At 39.9% G+C, this 15374-nt stretch overlaps 1 protein-coding gene across 2 annotated transcripts in view; it reads right to left on the bottom strand.

Moving 5' to 3' along the window:
* LOC139748297 (TBC1 domain family member 10A-like) overlaps positions 1-14119 on the bottom strand; it is a 51191-nt gene extending 37072 nt beyond the window's left edge. For both annotated transcript variants that reach the window (XM_071661289.1, XM_071661290.1), the window contains exon 1: positions 13919-14119. The gene's annotated coding sequence lies outside the window, so the exon portion shown is untranslated. The remainder of the gene's footprint in view (positions 1-13918) is intronic.
* Between the last annotated feature and the right edge of the window lie 1255 nt (positions 14120-15374).

Below are 15374 nucleotides of genomic sequence, written 5' to 3'. Positions count from 1 at the left end.
GAAATGTACCTTTAAACGAAACAAATCAAAGTATTGACGCAACCGGGCAACACACGTGACAACAGAGGAGTACAGGAACAGATAAGGGGCGGGAACATCTACTGTGTTGGCGGAGAACAAAGGGCACGCCATGAATCATGCCGCAGCGTTATGTTCAACTAGGACACTGAGGCACACACACACACACACACACCTTCCGTCAGATTCGAACAGTGGCAGCTGGGAGGCTGAGGCACGTACCTCCGCCTCCTGCTGCTGGTACGTACCTCCTGATACATGACGTCACCCTTAGCAACAAGATACGCACGACCTCTTGAGTTCGACGGTACAATTCTTGAGCACGAAGGTAACGAAACTAAGGCACTGATGGCCTGCTCTCTGACCTGACCTGACCTGACCCTTGCGAGTCAAAAAAAAAAAAAAAGCGAGAGGGTACATCTAATAATCATACTTTCGCCATCTTACGCGCTACTCTTTTCAGTTATTCCTCAAAGGCATATCACAAACAGAACAAATAAAGCTTTTTAATATTGTTATCACATCCACTATTGTCGTCATCTTCATGTGACCGTTACGTAACTTGCAAACACGCCATCACATTCACGAATGTTATCTGTCACAAGACGTCTTATCCGTAACACATTATCATAAAAGTTTTCTCACACATGTAACTTAAGTAACATCTAACCCACAGATTTCTAACACATGTAACGAACGTAACACCATAAAAAATTCACACTAACTGATTCTTCAGTAACGCGCCATCACATCCATCAAAGACTAATACAGTAAGAAGCCATTATACGTTACAGATATCAGAAACTAACGGAACCTTTACAAGATCAACATACGTTACAGATATCGGCTGATTCTTATGCAACGCGCCACCATACAGTATTACGTAATAACGTCACGATACAGTACTGTAATACGCCACCATACAACACTCCCTACTCGGTAAAAAGCGCTCGTCATTGTAGGTTAAGTGGAGTAGCCTCGCCTCCCTCACGTTCAAAATTTCCCCCATCCATACGACGCATCCCACTCAACGGAACTCACAACCTCTTCAGATACTTCTATAATAAACCCTTGGACACGACTGTATGAACTTTGGGTATGGTGTGCTGGCCTTCGGCCTTAATTAAACCCAAAGGGTCGATTCGAAAGCCAAGCCATTACATCTATCGGTCATAACGCCGTTCGTAAAGAGCAGAGTGTTCAATGACACCGAAAAGTTCAACGTAATTTCAATAGCTAACAAATAAAATACTACGGACACATATATCGAACTTCCCGAAAGCGGAAGCTGAATGCTTACGAAACACAGTGGATATCCTGGTGAGCATTTTCTGACTCAAGAAATCTATTTTTTTCTTGTTTGTACGGAAACATTACTATTCAAAACACTACTTTCCTCAGAGAACTATTTAAGTGACTTTCATGTATACTTCTTCGAGTATTGTTACTGCTACTCGCTCTCTCTTTCGCTACGACGCTGCTAACGGAACAGGTCACAGTGAAGGAATGACAAGTCTCCTACGACAGATAAGAGACAAAAAATATGTCACATTAAAGACACATCAAACCAATGATCTCTCTCTATATACATTCCCCCTAATAACCGCTTAAGATACCAGAATACTCATGATTTTAAGCTTACGATACACCACTTTATGTAGCTAATGACGCAACCCCTAAAAAAAAGAAATACAGAAAAACCACAATTAAAGACAGGGAAAGACAGGTAATCAACGAGTCATATGATCGAGGCGTGAAATGTAGGTCACTTGAGGGCGACCTATACAGGCCCGTATCAATGTGGAAGCGTTCATCAATAACATTTACCTACAAGTCTGACGATGCTCCATGACCCTAAATCATATTCTAAGACTCGGATATACCCATATATAAAAAAACAACAACCACCACCGAAGTTATCATATAATAATAGCTCTTCCTCTACTAATACGCGAACTTTAAATAATTGTGAAATTGTATAAAGTCTACGCATGATACTCAGGCTAGAAGTACTGGCAAAAATCTGTCCCAGCATCCTCGCTCAGTTTGTGACATACTGGGCAGAAGACGACGTACAATGTTTATAGAGGATATGCAGGCAAGACCCCGGGGTTCTTGCTATATTTAGACGTTCGGTCTGAGGCTATCCCTCTGTCCGCTTCTCGAGACTTTCCGGTTGCATATCAACACTCGACTTCATGTGCATCACTCGCTGAACAGTTACGATCACAATATCAAGCCCGCCATTATTATTGTTCTTGTAGGAATACAGAATACAGTTCATGAGCCATCCGTAAGTAACACTTGAGTGCCTCGCATTGACAATTCGAGTGCGAGGCGTCTTTCGTCATCGTAATCGAGGCATGTCATCGCATTCACGTAGCTAAGTCGTACTCAAAGCCTTTAAGTCCTTGTACTTATGGGGTAAAAACAGCACTCAAATCTTACTCCTTAGTGGCCACTCCGGCACAGTTAACCAAGAACATGGCGGAAGCAAAGTTCATTTTGTTATATTCTTGAGGCTCCTCAAGCTATAACCCTGAGGACATCGACATCATAGACAGTTACTACACCGATGATAGCAAGTTTAAATTGTGCCTACGATTAAGCAACGCGGACATAATAAGCTACGCTTTACGGAAACTTATGCACCATCTCATAGAATCTTTTTCCTCATATTCATCAAATACATCTGTTAATGCTACCTTTTTCCTTATATTCATCAAATACATCTGTTAATGCTACCTTTTTCCTTATATTCATCAAATACATCTGTCAATGCTACCTTTTTCCTTATATTCATCAAATACATCTGTCAATGCTACCTTTTTCCTTATATTCATCAAATACATCTGTCAATGCTACCTTTTTCCTTATCTTCATCAAATACATCTGTCAATGCTACCTTTTTCCTTATATTCATCAAATACATCTGTCAATGCTACCTTTTTCCTTATATTCATCAAATACATCTGTTAATGCTACCTTTTTCCTTATATTCATCAAATACATCTGTCAATGCTACCTTTTTCCTTATATTCATCAAATACATCTGTCAATGCTACCTTTTTCCTTATATTCATCAAATAATGATAACCTACACACAACACTATCATCACACCTATTACTTGTGGTGTTTAGCGATCAATTACTAGACTACTACTACTACTAATACTACTACTACTACTACTAATAATAATAATAATAATGATAATAATAATAATAATAATAATATCATTATTATCATCATTTCGTCAATAAAGCTATATCTACTGCAGATGGTTCTGCTTAAAACGGCAACATCAACACCACTGGGAACTGAACTATACCGACGTGTTTGTCGAGGCTTTCATGTCCTTGGCATCACAAGATTTTTACGTTACTTTCAACAAGCACATTCACGAGCAACCAGTCATTATCGTGCATCTGTAGCCACGCACTTCAACGGACAGCCGTCATAATCATGGATCTCTACTGATAAAATAAATGTAGAGTTCTCAGAGAATATACAAGCGGTTCATTCATGCACTTCGCAGGATACCGCGGAAATCATAAAGCTACAGGGTGGTGATGCATGAACAACATGGGAAAGGGCGACCCGTTCCCTACCTCCCAGGTATCTATCTACTCCAAGACCGCCGTGAAACGCTCCCTTGTCAAACCTGCTTTTCTCTCAGTTACTACCTTGTTCCACGTCTACCATCTACTAACGCATCCCGCCAATGATATGAAGTACACACATGACACGTATACCCCAAGTGACGAACATCAAATGCAGTCCTCCCCTTTCTAACCCATGGCGCCCTATGCTCCAATAGAGTTCCTGTTTGCATCTCGCATGTACAGTAACATCCAATTACTTCTTCAATCTGACGCATAGGCAATCTTCTACTACGAGACAGGAACAATTCTGTCTCAATTTTACGCTATGACTACTGGGGCTTCACAAATTTCTTGATCGTATGTCCTTTTTACAACCTTCCTCTCTTCTGTAAAGTCTAAGCTTTTAGCACACAAAAGGCCTTCGTAAAGCACCTATTCATCGTCAAGACATTAAAAAGTGTACTTGAAACCTCAGACTCACCACTGTAATCTTCAAAGAAAGCTTCGTATGCATCTGTTCCGTCTGAAATCCATCATTGCACTGCAACCCACTTCCCCATAACACGATATCATTTTCATTACGCATTCAACAGTTACCACCAAGCCTCTCGTTTTCAGATAGAAATTGATTCTCTTTCATCTTATCCAATCTATCATCACTTACTAATCTTGCGTATCGAAGCAAACACATCTACAAAACCCGGCGTTAGAAAACTTACTAAATGCAAGTACAACCTAAAACAGACAGCTAGGCATGATCTCTGAAACAGCTTCTAAGGCGAGCGAGATTCGAAGCCATCGAATTCTGAGCTTCCCACTTTAATAATAACTCAAGCACGACGGTGCGACCCTTGAGCATGGCGTGACATATGACCTGACCCTCAAAGTCAGGTAGGAGACCAGCCTGCCCAACATCATACCTCAGGATCATACCGTCGTGTAAAAGGGTGTCGTCCAGCCTTGATCATGCGTCACACTGTCTCGCTCAAGGGTTTAACTGACGCAACGACACACTGACTTCCTTTCCTCCGGCAGGGGAACATCCTGGCTTCAGCATCGCTAAGCTCTCTATCGCCAGCAACACACATGATTGAGACGTACACGTAGGAGGTGATGTACTACAGAGGAGGATACATACCCACTACATACTACATATTAAGAACGCTATGCTAATAAGCACACTACCCTAATCCACGTCACTGGCTCCAAACTAATATGGCTTTAAGTGAGTACGGACAGCTAGTGTGCGTTGCCAAAGGATCCTCGATCATCCACAAAACTACAAAACTAACATTTCTACCGCGCACATCCTACATTTGAAATGGTTACCATTCCCTCAAAATAAGGATTCTGATGAATGGTACCTGAAAATTAATCTTCAAATACTAACAGTTAATGAAAAATTAAAAAAAAAAAAGGTGACTGTCAACTTCAAAACCCCGGGTGACGTGTACTTCATTACAATATACACAATCTGGATCCGGATTCTCGTTCGGACGTGGTCCAGACTGTTTCATGTAATTCAAAGAATAAATTTCTAACCCCACCTCGATGACTGAGACTGTAGTAAGAAACGTGTGTGTGTGTGTGTGTGTGTGTGTTGATAGTCCCAGTAACAGAAACAAGAAAACGTACACTCGTCTCGTATTCAGTGTATAGTTCAAGCCCTACACCTACATACGTATGGCTACCGCTACACAACCATACGCCTAAATAGAGCCTGGATTGCTGAGCCCAACACGTTTACTGTAATGGCATAAAGAACAAACCTGTACAGTGTATGGCCTAAAAGAACCGTACACCTTGTACAATAATGCAAGTCTTCACGAAATCTACACTTGTTGAATGTCCTGCAGTATGAGTTATACCTGAAGAACATGGAGCGTAAGAAGTCCTACACCTGTACAGTGTTTCATTTCATGGACGTTACACCTAGACATTTCATGACATGTCGTACGCCTGTGAAAATGCTTAACGAAACCAACATTTACATTAAACGCCTTAAACGTACCCACTCCACACTTTAAGTGTTAACGAATCTAACACATATGTTTGGCTTTTAAAAACAAATCTACATCTTAAAGGTCCTGATAAACACAGGTGTAAATAGGAAAATTAATTGTTCAGAATGTTCATCAAAGAGCCACGCCGACTCTCTTTTGGAAAACCTAGAATGCAACAGTTCCATGAATGTCTTCGTCATGGTAAATACACCAAAGTGTGAAGGTAAAGCCTTGTCACTCCTCCTACTCTAGAAGGCCGCCAAAGGAATATCTATTACCATAACGCGTGAACAATACCGCCCGTATAAGACACACACGCCTCTCTATGGGGTCCATGGGCTTATCTTCCCTCATCAACCACGCCCGCAGTCAGTGAATACATTTTAATACAGTGATCTCCCTCGCTACTTTGGTGTTGATCTACGAAGCGGCAACGTTGGCGGAAGTCCGTTACACCTACACAATCTTGCTGCCACGAGTTTAAAATCTTATCTTCATTGTAATCTTCGTAGACTGAAGAGACTGACTCTTTGAGAGTGAATGGGTCTGCATATGCGTTTTCCAACGACTATTCATGTCTACTTCCACTGCTTAAGGCTATGTTAATGCTAGGCTTCCATTAGAACGTAAACAAATCATCTTGGTGTCTTTAATCCCAGAGATAAAGGTAGATGGTACTGTCTTTACAAGCATTCTATGACCTCACTGACCGCAATGGAATCTAATCATACCCTAATTTTTGTAATCCCAAAAAGACCATGTTTAATCTCGAATACACACTAAGTTTACATTATTTTCTTCCTAATTCTCTTGATCCACGAAATACGGGTTTACACAACGATCTATTTGCTCTCACGGTCAAAAGAAAACCTAGCCCTGCCTTGCGTTATTACTATGATGTTGAACACGCCGACACTTGGCCTACACCTGCCAACAGCGAAGGTACTACTACCACCAGCTGGGCCACTATCATGTCATAAAATAAAGAAGCACTCAGTTCCTAACTGTGTGCAGGTGTCCCACACGGGTCATCACACTCGAGAACTGTACAGACAGCACGCAGCACTCCATCTCTATGATACTTCTTCGCTCTCCTTCAGCACGACCTTTGACCCTAAGTTAAGGGTCAGGTATATAGCAAGGCCATTTCGCTATCAGGGTCACCACCCCACTCTCCCCCCAGCGTGCCTAAGGAATGTACAGTTGTGCTCAATGGGTTTAACAAATTCCCTGACTTGCCAATAGGGTTCTCACTAACATCAGAAATCCCAGGCCGTTGTATCTGCATTATTTAAAGTGTAAAATGACCAATGAAATATAAATCAAGCAGGTCTGAGAGACGAGCGATTTCGTCGAAATCCATGCCGAGAATTGTCTATCAAGTGGTGGTCCTCTTAATGGTTAAAATTTTTTTTATCCAGAATCAAGGTTGGCTATTTGCGTCAATATTGCGCTTAATAAACCCCCTATGGCTATAGCATTTGAATATTACAGCTGCTAGTTCCCCTGAGTACTTAACAAGATCCTCCTCCTCAACATACGTTTATAACCCATTTCTTTTCAATTTCATGAATAAAAAAGGATAACAATACGGTTCAGGATATGTAATATATATATTGGTCGTCGCGAGACGCAAACTTGATGTGGCTAGGCTAGGCGCCACACAAGCAGTGGTTAACATGCCCCACACAGTTAAACAAGAATTACCTGCTTCTCGCCATGAAACCCAGACTGGTTGATCTACAGGACACAACCTCACAGTCAGGTCTTGACGTCACTGTCAGGACACAACCTTACTGTCTGTAAGGACACAACCTCAGTCAGGCCTTGACGTCTGTCATAACACCCTTACTGAAAAGGACACGACCTTAATACTGACGTCACTGTCAAAATACAACCACACTGCAAGAACAAAACCTTAGCCAGGGTTAAACGTCACTTTCAAAACATAACCTCATTGTCAGGACGCATACGACTCGGTCTAATTGGCCGATTGCATGGCATCACTTCTGCAACAACACAGCACACAGGCCTCCGTGGTGCAGTGGTTAGCGTCAGGGAGGATGAGCCAGCACAGACCATCCCGGGGTCAGAATCGAACTGGTTCGGATTCTGGGCATGGCCGTCGACCTCCTGTACACACAGGTAAGGTGCTTATCCTCCCAGTGGGGCGGGTCGGTAATGGGTACCTGGCTTAGGCTGTTTGGTGTGTTCATACATATATAGGAGTAAAGACATGATACATGTATGAGGAAAATAGTAGCAACATGAGTGTAAAAGTCTCCCCCGTAATCAAAGGGAGAGACTGGTTCCCATACATCGACACCAGCCCTTCTTACCCTGATGCTTAATACGTACATAGATCACAAACCATCACCATACCAAAAGACGCAATTCTCTTTTCGGTATATCGCCGTAGTTCCAATACTCAATCTGGGAGCTGGAGGCCACTTCCTTTAGGCCTATATGTAACCACAATGACCCCAGCTAGTCTGACATACTTTTTTATATGGTTGGTTGGTTACATGGGCTTTAGGCCTATTAACCAACCGCCAGGGTCAACTTGGTCGCTGACCTCAGTAGTAATCACGAATCGAAAAATCATGAACACCCTCTTAACACTTACACAAGCTGCGAACACATCGAATGTGGCACAAGTAACTGTAGGGTCGGGTCGGGTGTGAACTACAATAAGGCAGGTAGAGCGAGATGCTTCGCCTTGAAATAAAACAATCAATAGTGTTAATTGGCCTATATACTAACAACCAATAGTGTTAATTGGCCTATATACTAACTCAAAATTCAACATGACTGACTTAATGCTTCGCTTCCTGTTAACACGGAGGTTATCATACCTACACTACCCACATACCGATGACAATATACCACAGCGTGTACGGTGACCACACAAAGCACTTATCTCTTCCAGATTAGAACTATTGTGTGCCAGCTTTACCTTTGACAATAACTGAATTCTTTCGTGGATACTTTTCCCTTAAGAGCAAATATTAAATCATGAAATATATATATATAAGCATATATGTCCTAAAAGGCATGGGTCTCACTGTATTTTCCAAAATCATTCCTCATTAGACAGGCACAAAATATTCAAAAGATAACCCCAAAAACATTGTAATCATGCAGGATTCGAAGAATGTTTATCTTACTGCTTGCAAGCAGTTAAAAGTGACGGCATGGATCGTACTCAGGAAAACCTTAAAAGATCTAATGGCCAAACGTTTATAAAGTACATCCAATTAGCGAGAGGCTTAAAAAGACGACATCCTACGCCTTGAATGGGCGAATCGAGAAGCAATGGGGCAGTCTAGTCCCACACACAGGAGTCCCTAAAACGAACGTTAAGACATATATAAAAAATAAGATCATATACTCACTCCACCTTTGCGAGAGTTGTAATCATGTCAAATTGAAGACTATTGTGCCCAGATTTGTGTCAGACCCTAATGAGAAAAACCTACGTGTTTCTGGTTTTCTCATTACCAAGCAGTACGTTTCATACATATTAAATTACACTCGCCAATCAGGATGTACCAGGCGGTGTCTAAACAGTTCGTTGGCGTAGGAAGGTGGTTTAGTGGCTGGTGACGGGTCACAAGTGTCCATGACGTGAATCACCAAGGAGAAAATTTGTCAGCTCTCACGTGACGCTTACGTCAACGTTTCCATGATAAAGCAGCCACATCACCAACTACAAAACATGAACAACTGCCGTGGGTTTATCTGAGATACGCTAAGTTTGTTAATGTCATTTAAGTCCTGCGTTAGTCACCAAGTCCGGCTCGTTCATTTACAAGCAGTTCGTATTAACCAGGGTAGGCTGAGATTTCCTCCCACCCTTGACCCACATTCCACGAATCTAACCCAGCAGTCGCTTGCGCCTACAGATCCAGGCAATACATATAGGCTTCTACCCGTTTAGATTATTTAAGGAAGTAATCATCGTTTGAAAAACAGGTCTGATTACAAGACCATTGTAGACGACTGTGGCTCCGAGGCAAGTGCCACGCAGACCGCCACATTGACTCATACCCTCTCCCGCAGCTGATAACATAATGGCTGGAGTGCACTTTACGCTGCCACCTTCACTTGACGCCTGCGTTTTTATTCCAGCACTATCAGGGACATAACTCCTCCTCTGTCCCGAGACAGACCTATTCTATTTCCATCAAAGACTTATATTCATTTAAATCTTTTATTTCAACAAAACCAAGTTAAGAAAGCACTAATGTCCCGCCTCCTTAACCACTCTTTCCCAGTACAAGGTCTCCCTAAATTGAGCGTCCAGCCTCACTTGCAACCCACCAGTCAAATAATAAGGGAAAATGTATGAATTACCATAATTCTGTAATGATTCCAACATTACGACAATGGAACCAGGTCACCCATATCATACATTAACGCAAACCTACATATTTATATATGTCGTCTATTTGCAGCGCTCCTAAAGAGTGTGGGTGACATGTAGGCTTTAAACAAAGATTTCTATGTGAAATACGATTAACAACACACGTTTTCTCTTTCAGCGTGACACAGCGAGATATTACAGACTGATTTCTGAATGATTAAGTACAAACATGCGCAAAACAAATACTAACTACCTTGTGAAATAGGTGTAGTTTACGCAATTCTGGCTGGGAATGATTGTACTCATCCTGTTTCCATAGCAAATAAAATGGCCTCCAACTCATAAAAAAATAAATCATAATACCTGGTCATCATGGTGCAACAATGTCCAAAACTTCATTTCAGAACATACACTGTAAGTCTATTTGTGCTACAACTGCCGATGAAGAAATTTCAGAATCATGTGATAGCTTTATCGAATGCACCACAAAGGGGCCATAACTTGCCTAAGGGCTTTTGATAAGTCCATCATTACTCAGCCACAGTTATTTATTATACAATAACTTCTAGAATATGCCTAGGAACTATGAAAATTTTAGCCTTATACAATCTATAAAAATTGTGCCAATTACATTCCGCATCTCCCTTTTTTCTTGATATCAGTTATACAATTAATTACCATTACTCATTCACATACTCTCTTAATTCTATGTGCCATTAGTCCCACTGCTGAAGTATTTCTAGCGATGATGGTACATTACATAATGACTCTTCTAGCCCTTTCTGCTCAGATTGTTAAACTGGCAAACAATATTCAGAAGACCTTATCACATTAGCAACAAAGTCCACATCTTTTGATGCAGTAATACAAATAGCTTTTTTAATGAATATCCACCAGAGGTTTGGTTCTTTTTCTGTTTACATAACCTTTCCAGGCTACTAATGCAGTTGCTTTCATGTCCTATCTAGAGCTTTTAAGTTTAACTACTATTAACTTCATAATTTTTAAACTTAAGAGCCTATTTTTCTATCAGCTGAACTGATAAGTCAAGTCAGTAAGTGCATGTATGTTGAGCTATAATGCAGTGCCATTAAATCTCATCCAAAAATATTCATAAAATCAAGGCAGATTCATTTTTGCATATTAGTTATCTTATACATAAACCAGTAACTCCATTCTATTTACTGTAAGTGTGATTAAGTGCCTGTGGTTTCCAAAAGAGAAAAGAATAATCAATTCACTCAAACTCTTCCCGAATGACACAAAAAAGTTCTGACTGTCTTGTTCATACATTTCATGTGCATCATGATGGTAGTAGGGTGAATCTATAAACTTCACATAGAAAACCTATTAATTGTGGCACCTACATAAATTTATGAATTACCAAAGCTCAAATATATCTCTTTATATAAATGCTGTATATTATATAGCAAATTGCCTCTTCCATCTTTGTAACATAGACATCAGACAGAAACGAATGGCGGCCCCATTTGCACATATTCACTCGTAGTTTTAAAATCAATATCTTTCTTTACCACTTAGGTGTACAATAGTATTTGTCAAAACATGTGGTTATACAAAATATATGGATTAATAAAATCAGGTGCATATACTGTACAAATTAGAATATGGTAACTTTAAGTGTCATAATTGCAGCAAAAAGCATAAATGATGAAGAGGATCAATTACCATGTCTATGGCCAATCTCCTACATGGTGATTGGAGAAAATATTGGACAACAATATTGACCACATGATTTGTAATACAATCTTACACGTATTTCAAACTGTACACTGTACTAGTATCATGGATACTCATTGTTCTATCATCAAGGAAACGTATTGCAGTTCGACATCGGAGTCTAGGGTGTACTAAACGCAATGAAGAAATCCCATGTATGGCTAGACAATGCAATGTAAAAAGCCCAGAATCAGCTGTAAATAACATAAAGCAAATATATGAAGCTCCATTTTTGTGAATGTAAGGTGTACACTGGAGGTTCAGTTATACAAAATATTCAGATAACGGTAAATACCTTGAGTACTTGAGTTTCACCACTTCAATATCTTGTTTTTCATATATCTACGACATAGTGGACAGTGCTAGAAATGAGGAATCTGTTAGAGAAGAATGGGTTTGAGATCCCATTACTGCACTTCTCCCTGTCAGCCTTCAATCTTCCATTAACCTCGCTAAAGTCTGGAGGGTTTTGAATTTCAGGAAGTGCTTCAGTAAGGAAAAATGGTAATACACTATTTTACAAAAATATAAATTTAGTACTCCCTATTGACTTATATAAGCAGTTATTCGACCTAAGAATAAAGACAGGCAGAAGCAAAATATTCAATATCTTCAAAGATAATATGTAAAAATTCTGAGTTACATTTATTGTCCAAGAAAAATTGGTGTAACGAGTCAAACAAGAGTAAATACTGTTCACATACAAACCCAATGGATTTTTTTTTTGACAATACTGCTTTCTTTTTAATCAAACCTTCATAACACATATGGACTTTTCTCAAAAATCACAAATACTATTTTTTTGTGCAATAAAACAAACATCAAAACACAAATATCAGTGACTAATATAATCATACTGAAACACTGAAAGCCCTAATGTACTTATTGTAATAAAATATCTACTAAGTTGCATCAATTATACTCAAAATGCACAAAGTTTAATTGAAATGTGCTCTTATGCAAATATATATGAGCCTTAATCACAAAATGACAATACAAACTAACATTTGATGCATACAATGAGCACACTGGTAACAGTACTCACTGTGAAATGCTATTCAGTGAGACAACATATTTCTCCAAGACAGGACTTTAAATCATAAACATTCATCAAATCATTTATAGTCTTCAAGATCAATGACAAAGTGAAAATACATGCAGAATAACCTCTCAACATTTTGTCTACATGTAATGGATCATTTATATGAGTCTAGTTTAGTTCTGCAATGCCATTTAGCTTTGAATATCTAGTGATTTTACCAGTGCTGTGTTTAGAGTATACATTAACAAAAACATTAACAACTGTTAAGAATGATTCTGAAGATCATTCCCAATCAAACAATATCAAATACGAATATCTGGGAAAACGTGGACTAAAAGTAGGTTTAATACCTGTTAATAAGCTTAATCAATGAGAAAGTAAAGAAAGTGCTCTAAATCATGCACTGTAACTGTTACTGTATTCTCACTGCAAGTCAAAATCACTTAATAATGAGCTAAAAGAAATGCAGGACTAAAGTGGTAACTCAGTGTACCATTAACGAAACTAATTTTCTTATTTTCCTATACATTAATGAAACATTCGAATTCCAATATCACTTACTTTTAAAACATCTAAACACCATATTCACATTTCGAAATAATGACTTCCATCATTATCAGTCACAAAAATAAATGATCTTTCTCAAAATATACATAAAATACCAATGTCCATATACAAAATTACTTGAAACAATGAAATCACAATTCTTTTACATGTAAACATAAATAGAAATCATTTAAATTCTCAATGTTTACCAACAAACATCCTCAAACACGTCATATTTGAAGGTTACAACTTTCTATCTGGACACGACAGCCAAATATCATCCCACACCACATATGAGACTGACTACATCATGAGGATGGACTTCCATCCTAAAATGTGGAACACATAGGGCAGGCTGGACCACCCCATTACTGGGGTGTCTCCTGAATTAACCCTGTCTGGCACAGCAATTCAAGTGGGAGCCACACCTTCCTACAGTATCTAACTACTCTTGCAGTGCTGGACGTCAATGATATATCATTTGAGAGGTTCTAGCAACTCCTTTCTTGGTTTTACTAAGGCTGTCAGTGACCCATGTCATAAATGTTTATCCTAAACACGATGCTTGAAGCTGTGACACAGTTTGGCATTGGCACTCACCTGTGTGTGGCCCTGCCGAACTTCCCTCTCCTCCCCCACCGCCTCGAGCAATAATATCCTCCCGGCTCCCTCCTCAACCACTGAGGTACATGATGACTACCTATAATAACAGAGGCAGCACTGAGAAATGAGTATCATCCCACCACATACGCCACACGTATTGGTAGAGCCTCACGTGCGGGCAGTGTTTACACCAACACTGGCCTGGGCTGGACCTCCGTGGGGCTGCCAGGCGAACCCCTGTCCGGAGCGTAATACTAATAACAATGGATCTCACTTCCCATTCGTAGATTCACTAAGTTTATTATATAAAATGGTCTTTTCCTTGCCCATTATCATGTTGAATCTTTTATTCATTCATGTCTTCATTAGGAAATGTGTTAAGTATCTGACATGGGGATTTGATAGTCTTACGCTCGCTGAGTGGGTTGAGGGGGCGGAGGGCAATTGGTTCCAATATTATTCTGAACTAGCTTTTTGTGCCACTTCCGAAGGAAATATATTCTCTAACAATGTTCATCTATTAATTAATATTACACTAAATCTATGTCATATGGATGCTGTAGGACACCTTCCTATAGTAGAAAGCTACACAGCTTAATTATAATTCCCAAAAAGCAGATATAATGAACATTTTAGAATTCAATAGTTTCAGACATCAAATGACATATCCGAGATTTATTTATCAGGAAAAGGACACGTGTGATGAGTTTTACCATGTTTATATCATTTGTGACTTGCAAACATAGTGGAATAAGACTCCACAATCCTTGAAGGATAGCTTAATCTGCAAGCAAAATAACTACCAAACTGTGATTATATATATATATATATATATATATATATTTTTTTTTTTTTTTTTTTTTTTTTTTTTTTATACTTTGTCGCTGTCTCCCGCGTTTGCGAGGTAGCGCAAGGAAACAGACGAAAGAAATGGCCCAACCCCCCCCCCCCCATACACATGTACATACACACGTCCACACACGCAAATATACATACCTACACAGCTTTCCATGGTTTACCCCAGACGCTTCACATGCCTTGATTCAATCCACTGACAGCACGTCAACCCCTGTATACCACATCGCTCCAATTCACTCTATTCCTTGCCCTCCTTTCACCCTCCTGCATGTTCAGGCCCCGATCACACAAAATCTTTTTCACTCCATCTTTCCACCTCCAATTTGGTCTCCCTCTTCTCCTCGTTCCCTCCACCTCCGACACATATATCCTCTTGGTCAATCTTTCCTCACTCATTCTCTCCATGTGCCCAAACCATTTCAAAACACCCTCTTCTGCTCTCTCAACCACGCTCTTTTTATTTCCACACATCTCTCTTACCCTTACGTTACTTACTCGATCAAACCACCTCACACCACACATTGTCCTCAAACATCTCATTTCCAGCACATCCATCCTCCTGCGCACAACTCTATCCATAGCCCACGCCTCGCAA

The sequence above is a fragment of the Panulirus ornatus genome, chromosome 73, assembly GCF_036320965.1.
Source record: "Panulirus ornatus isolate Po-2019 chromosome 73, ASM3632096v1, whole genome shotgun sequence".
Lineage (NCBI taxonomy): Eukaryota > Metazoa > Arthropoda > Malacostraca > Decapoda > Palinuridae > Panulirus > Panulirus ornatus.
The sequence above is the reverse complement of the archived record's forward strand: the minus strand, read 5'-3'. Positions and strand labels throughout refer to the sequence as shown.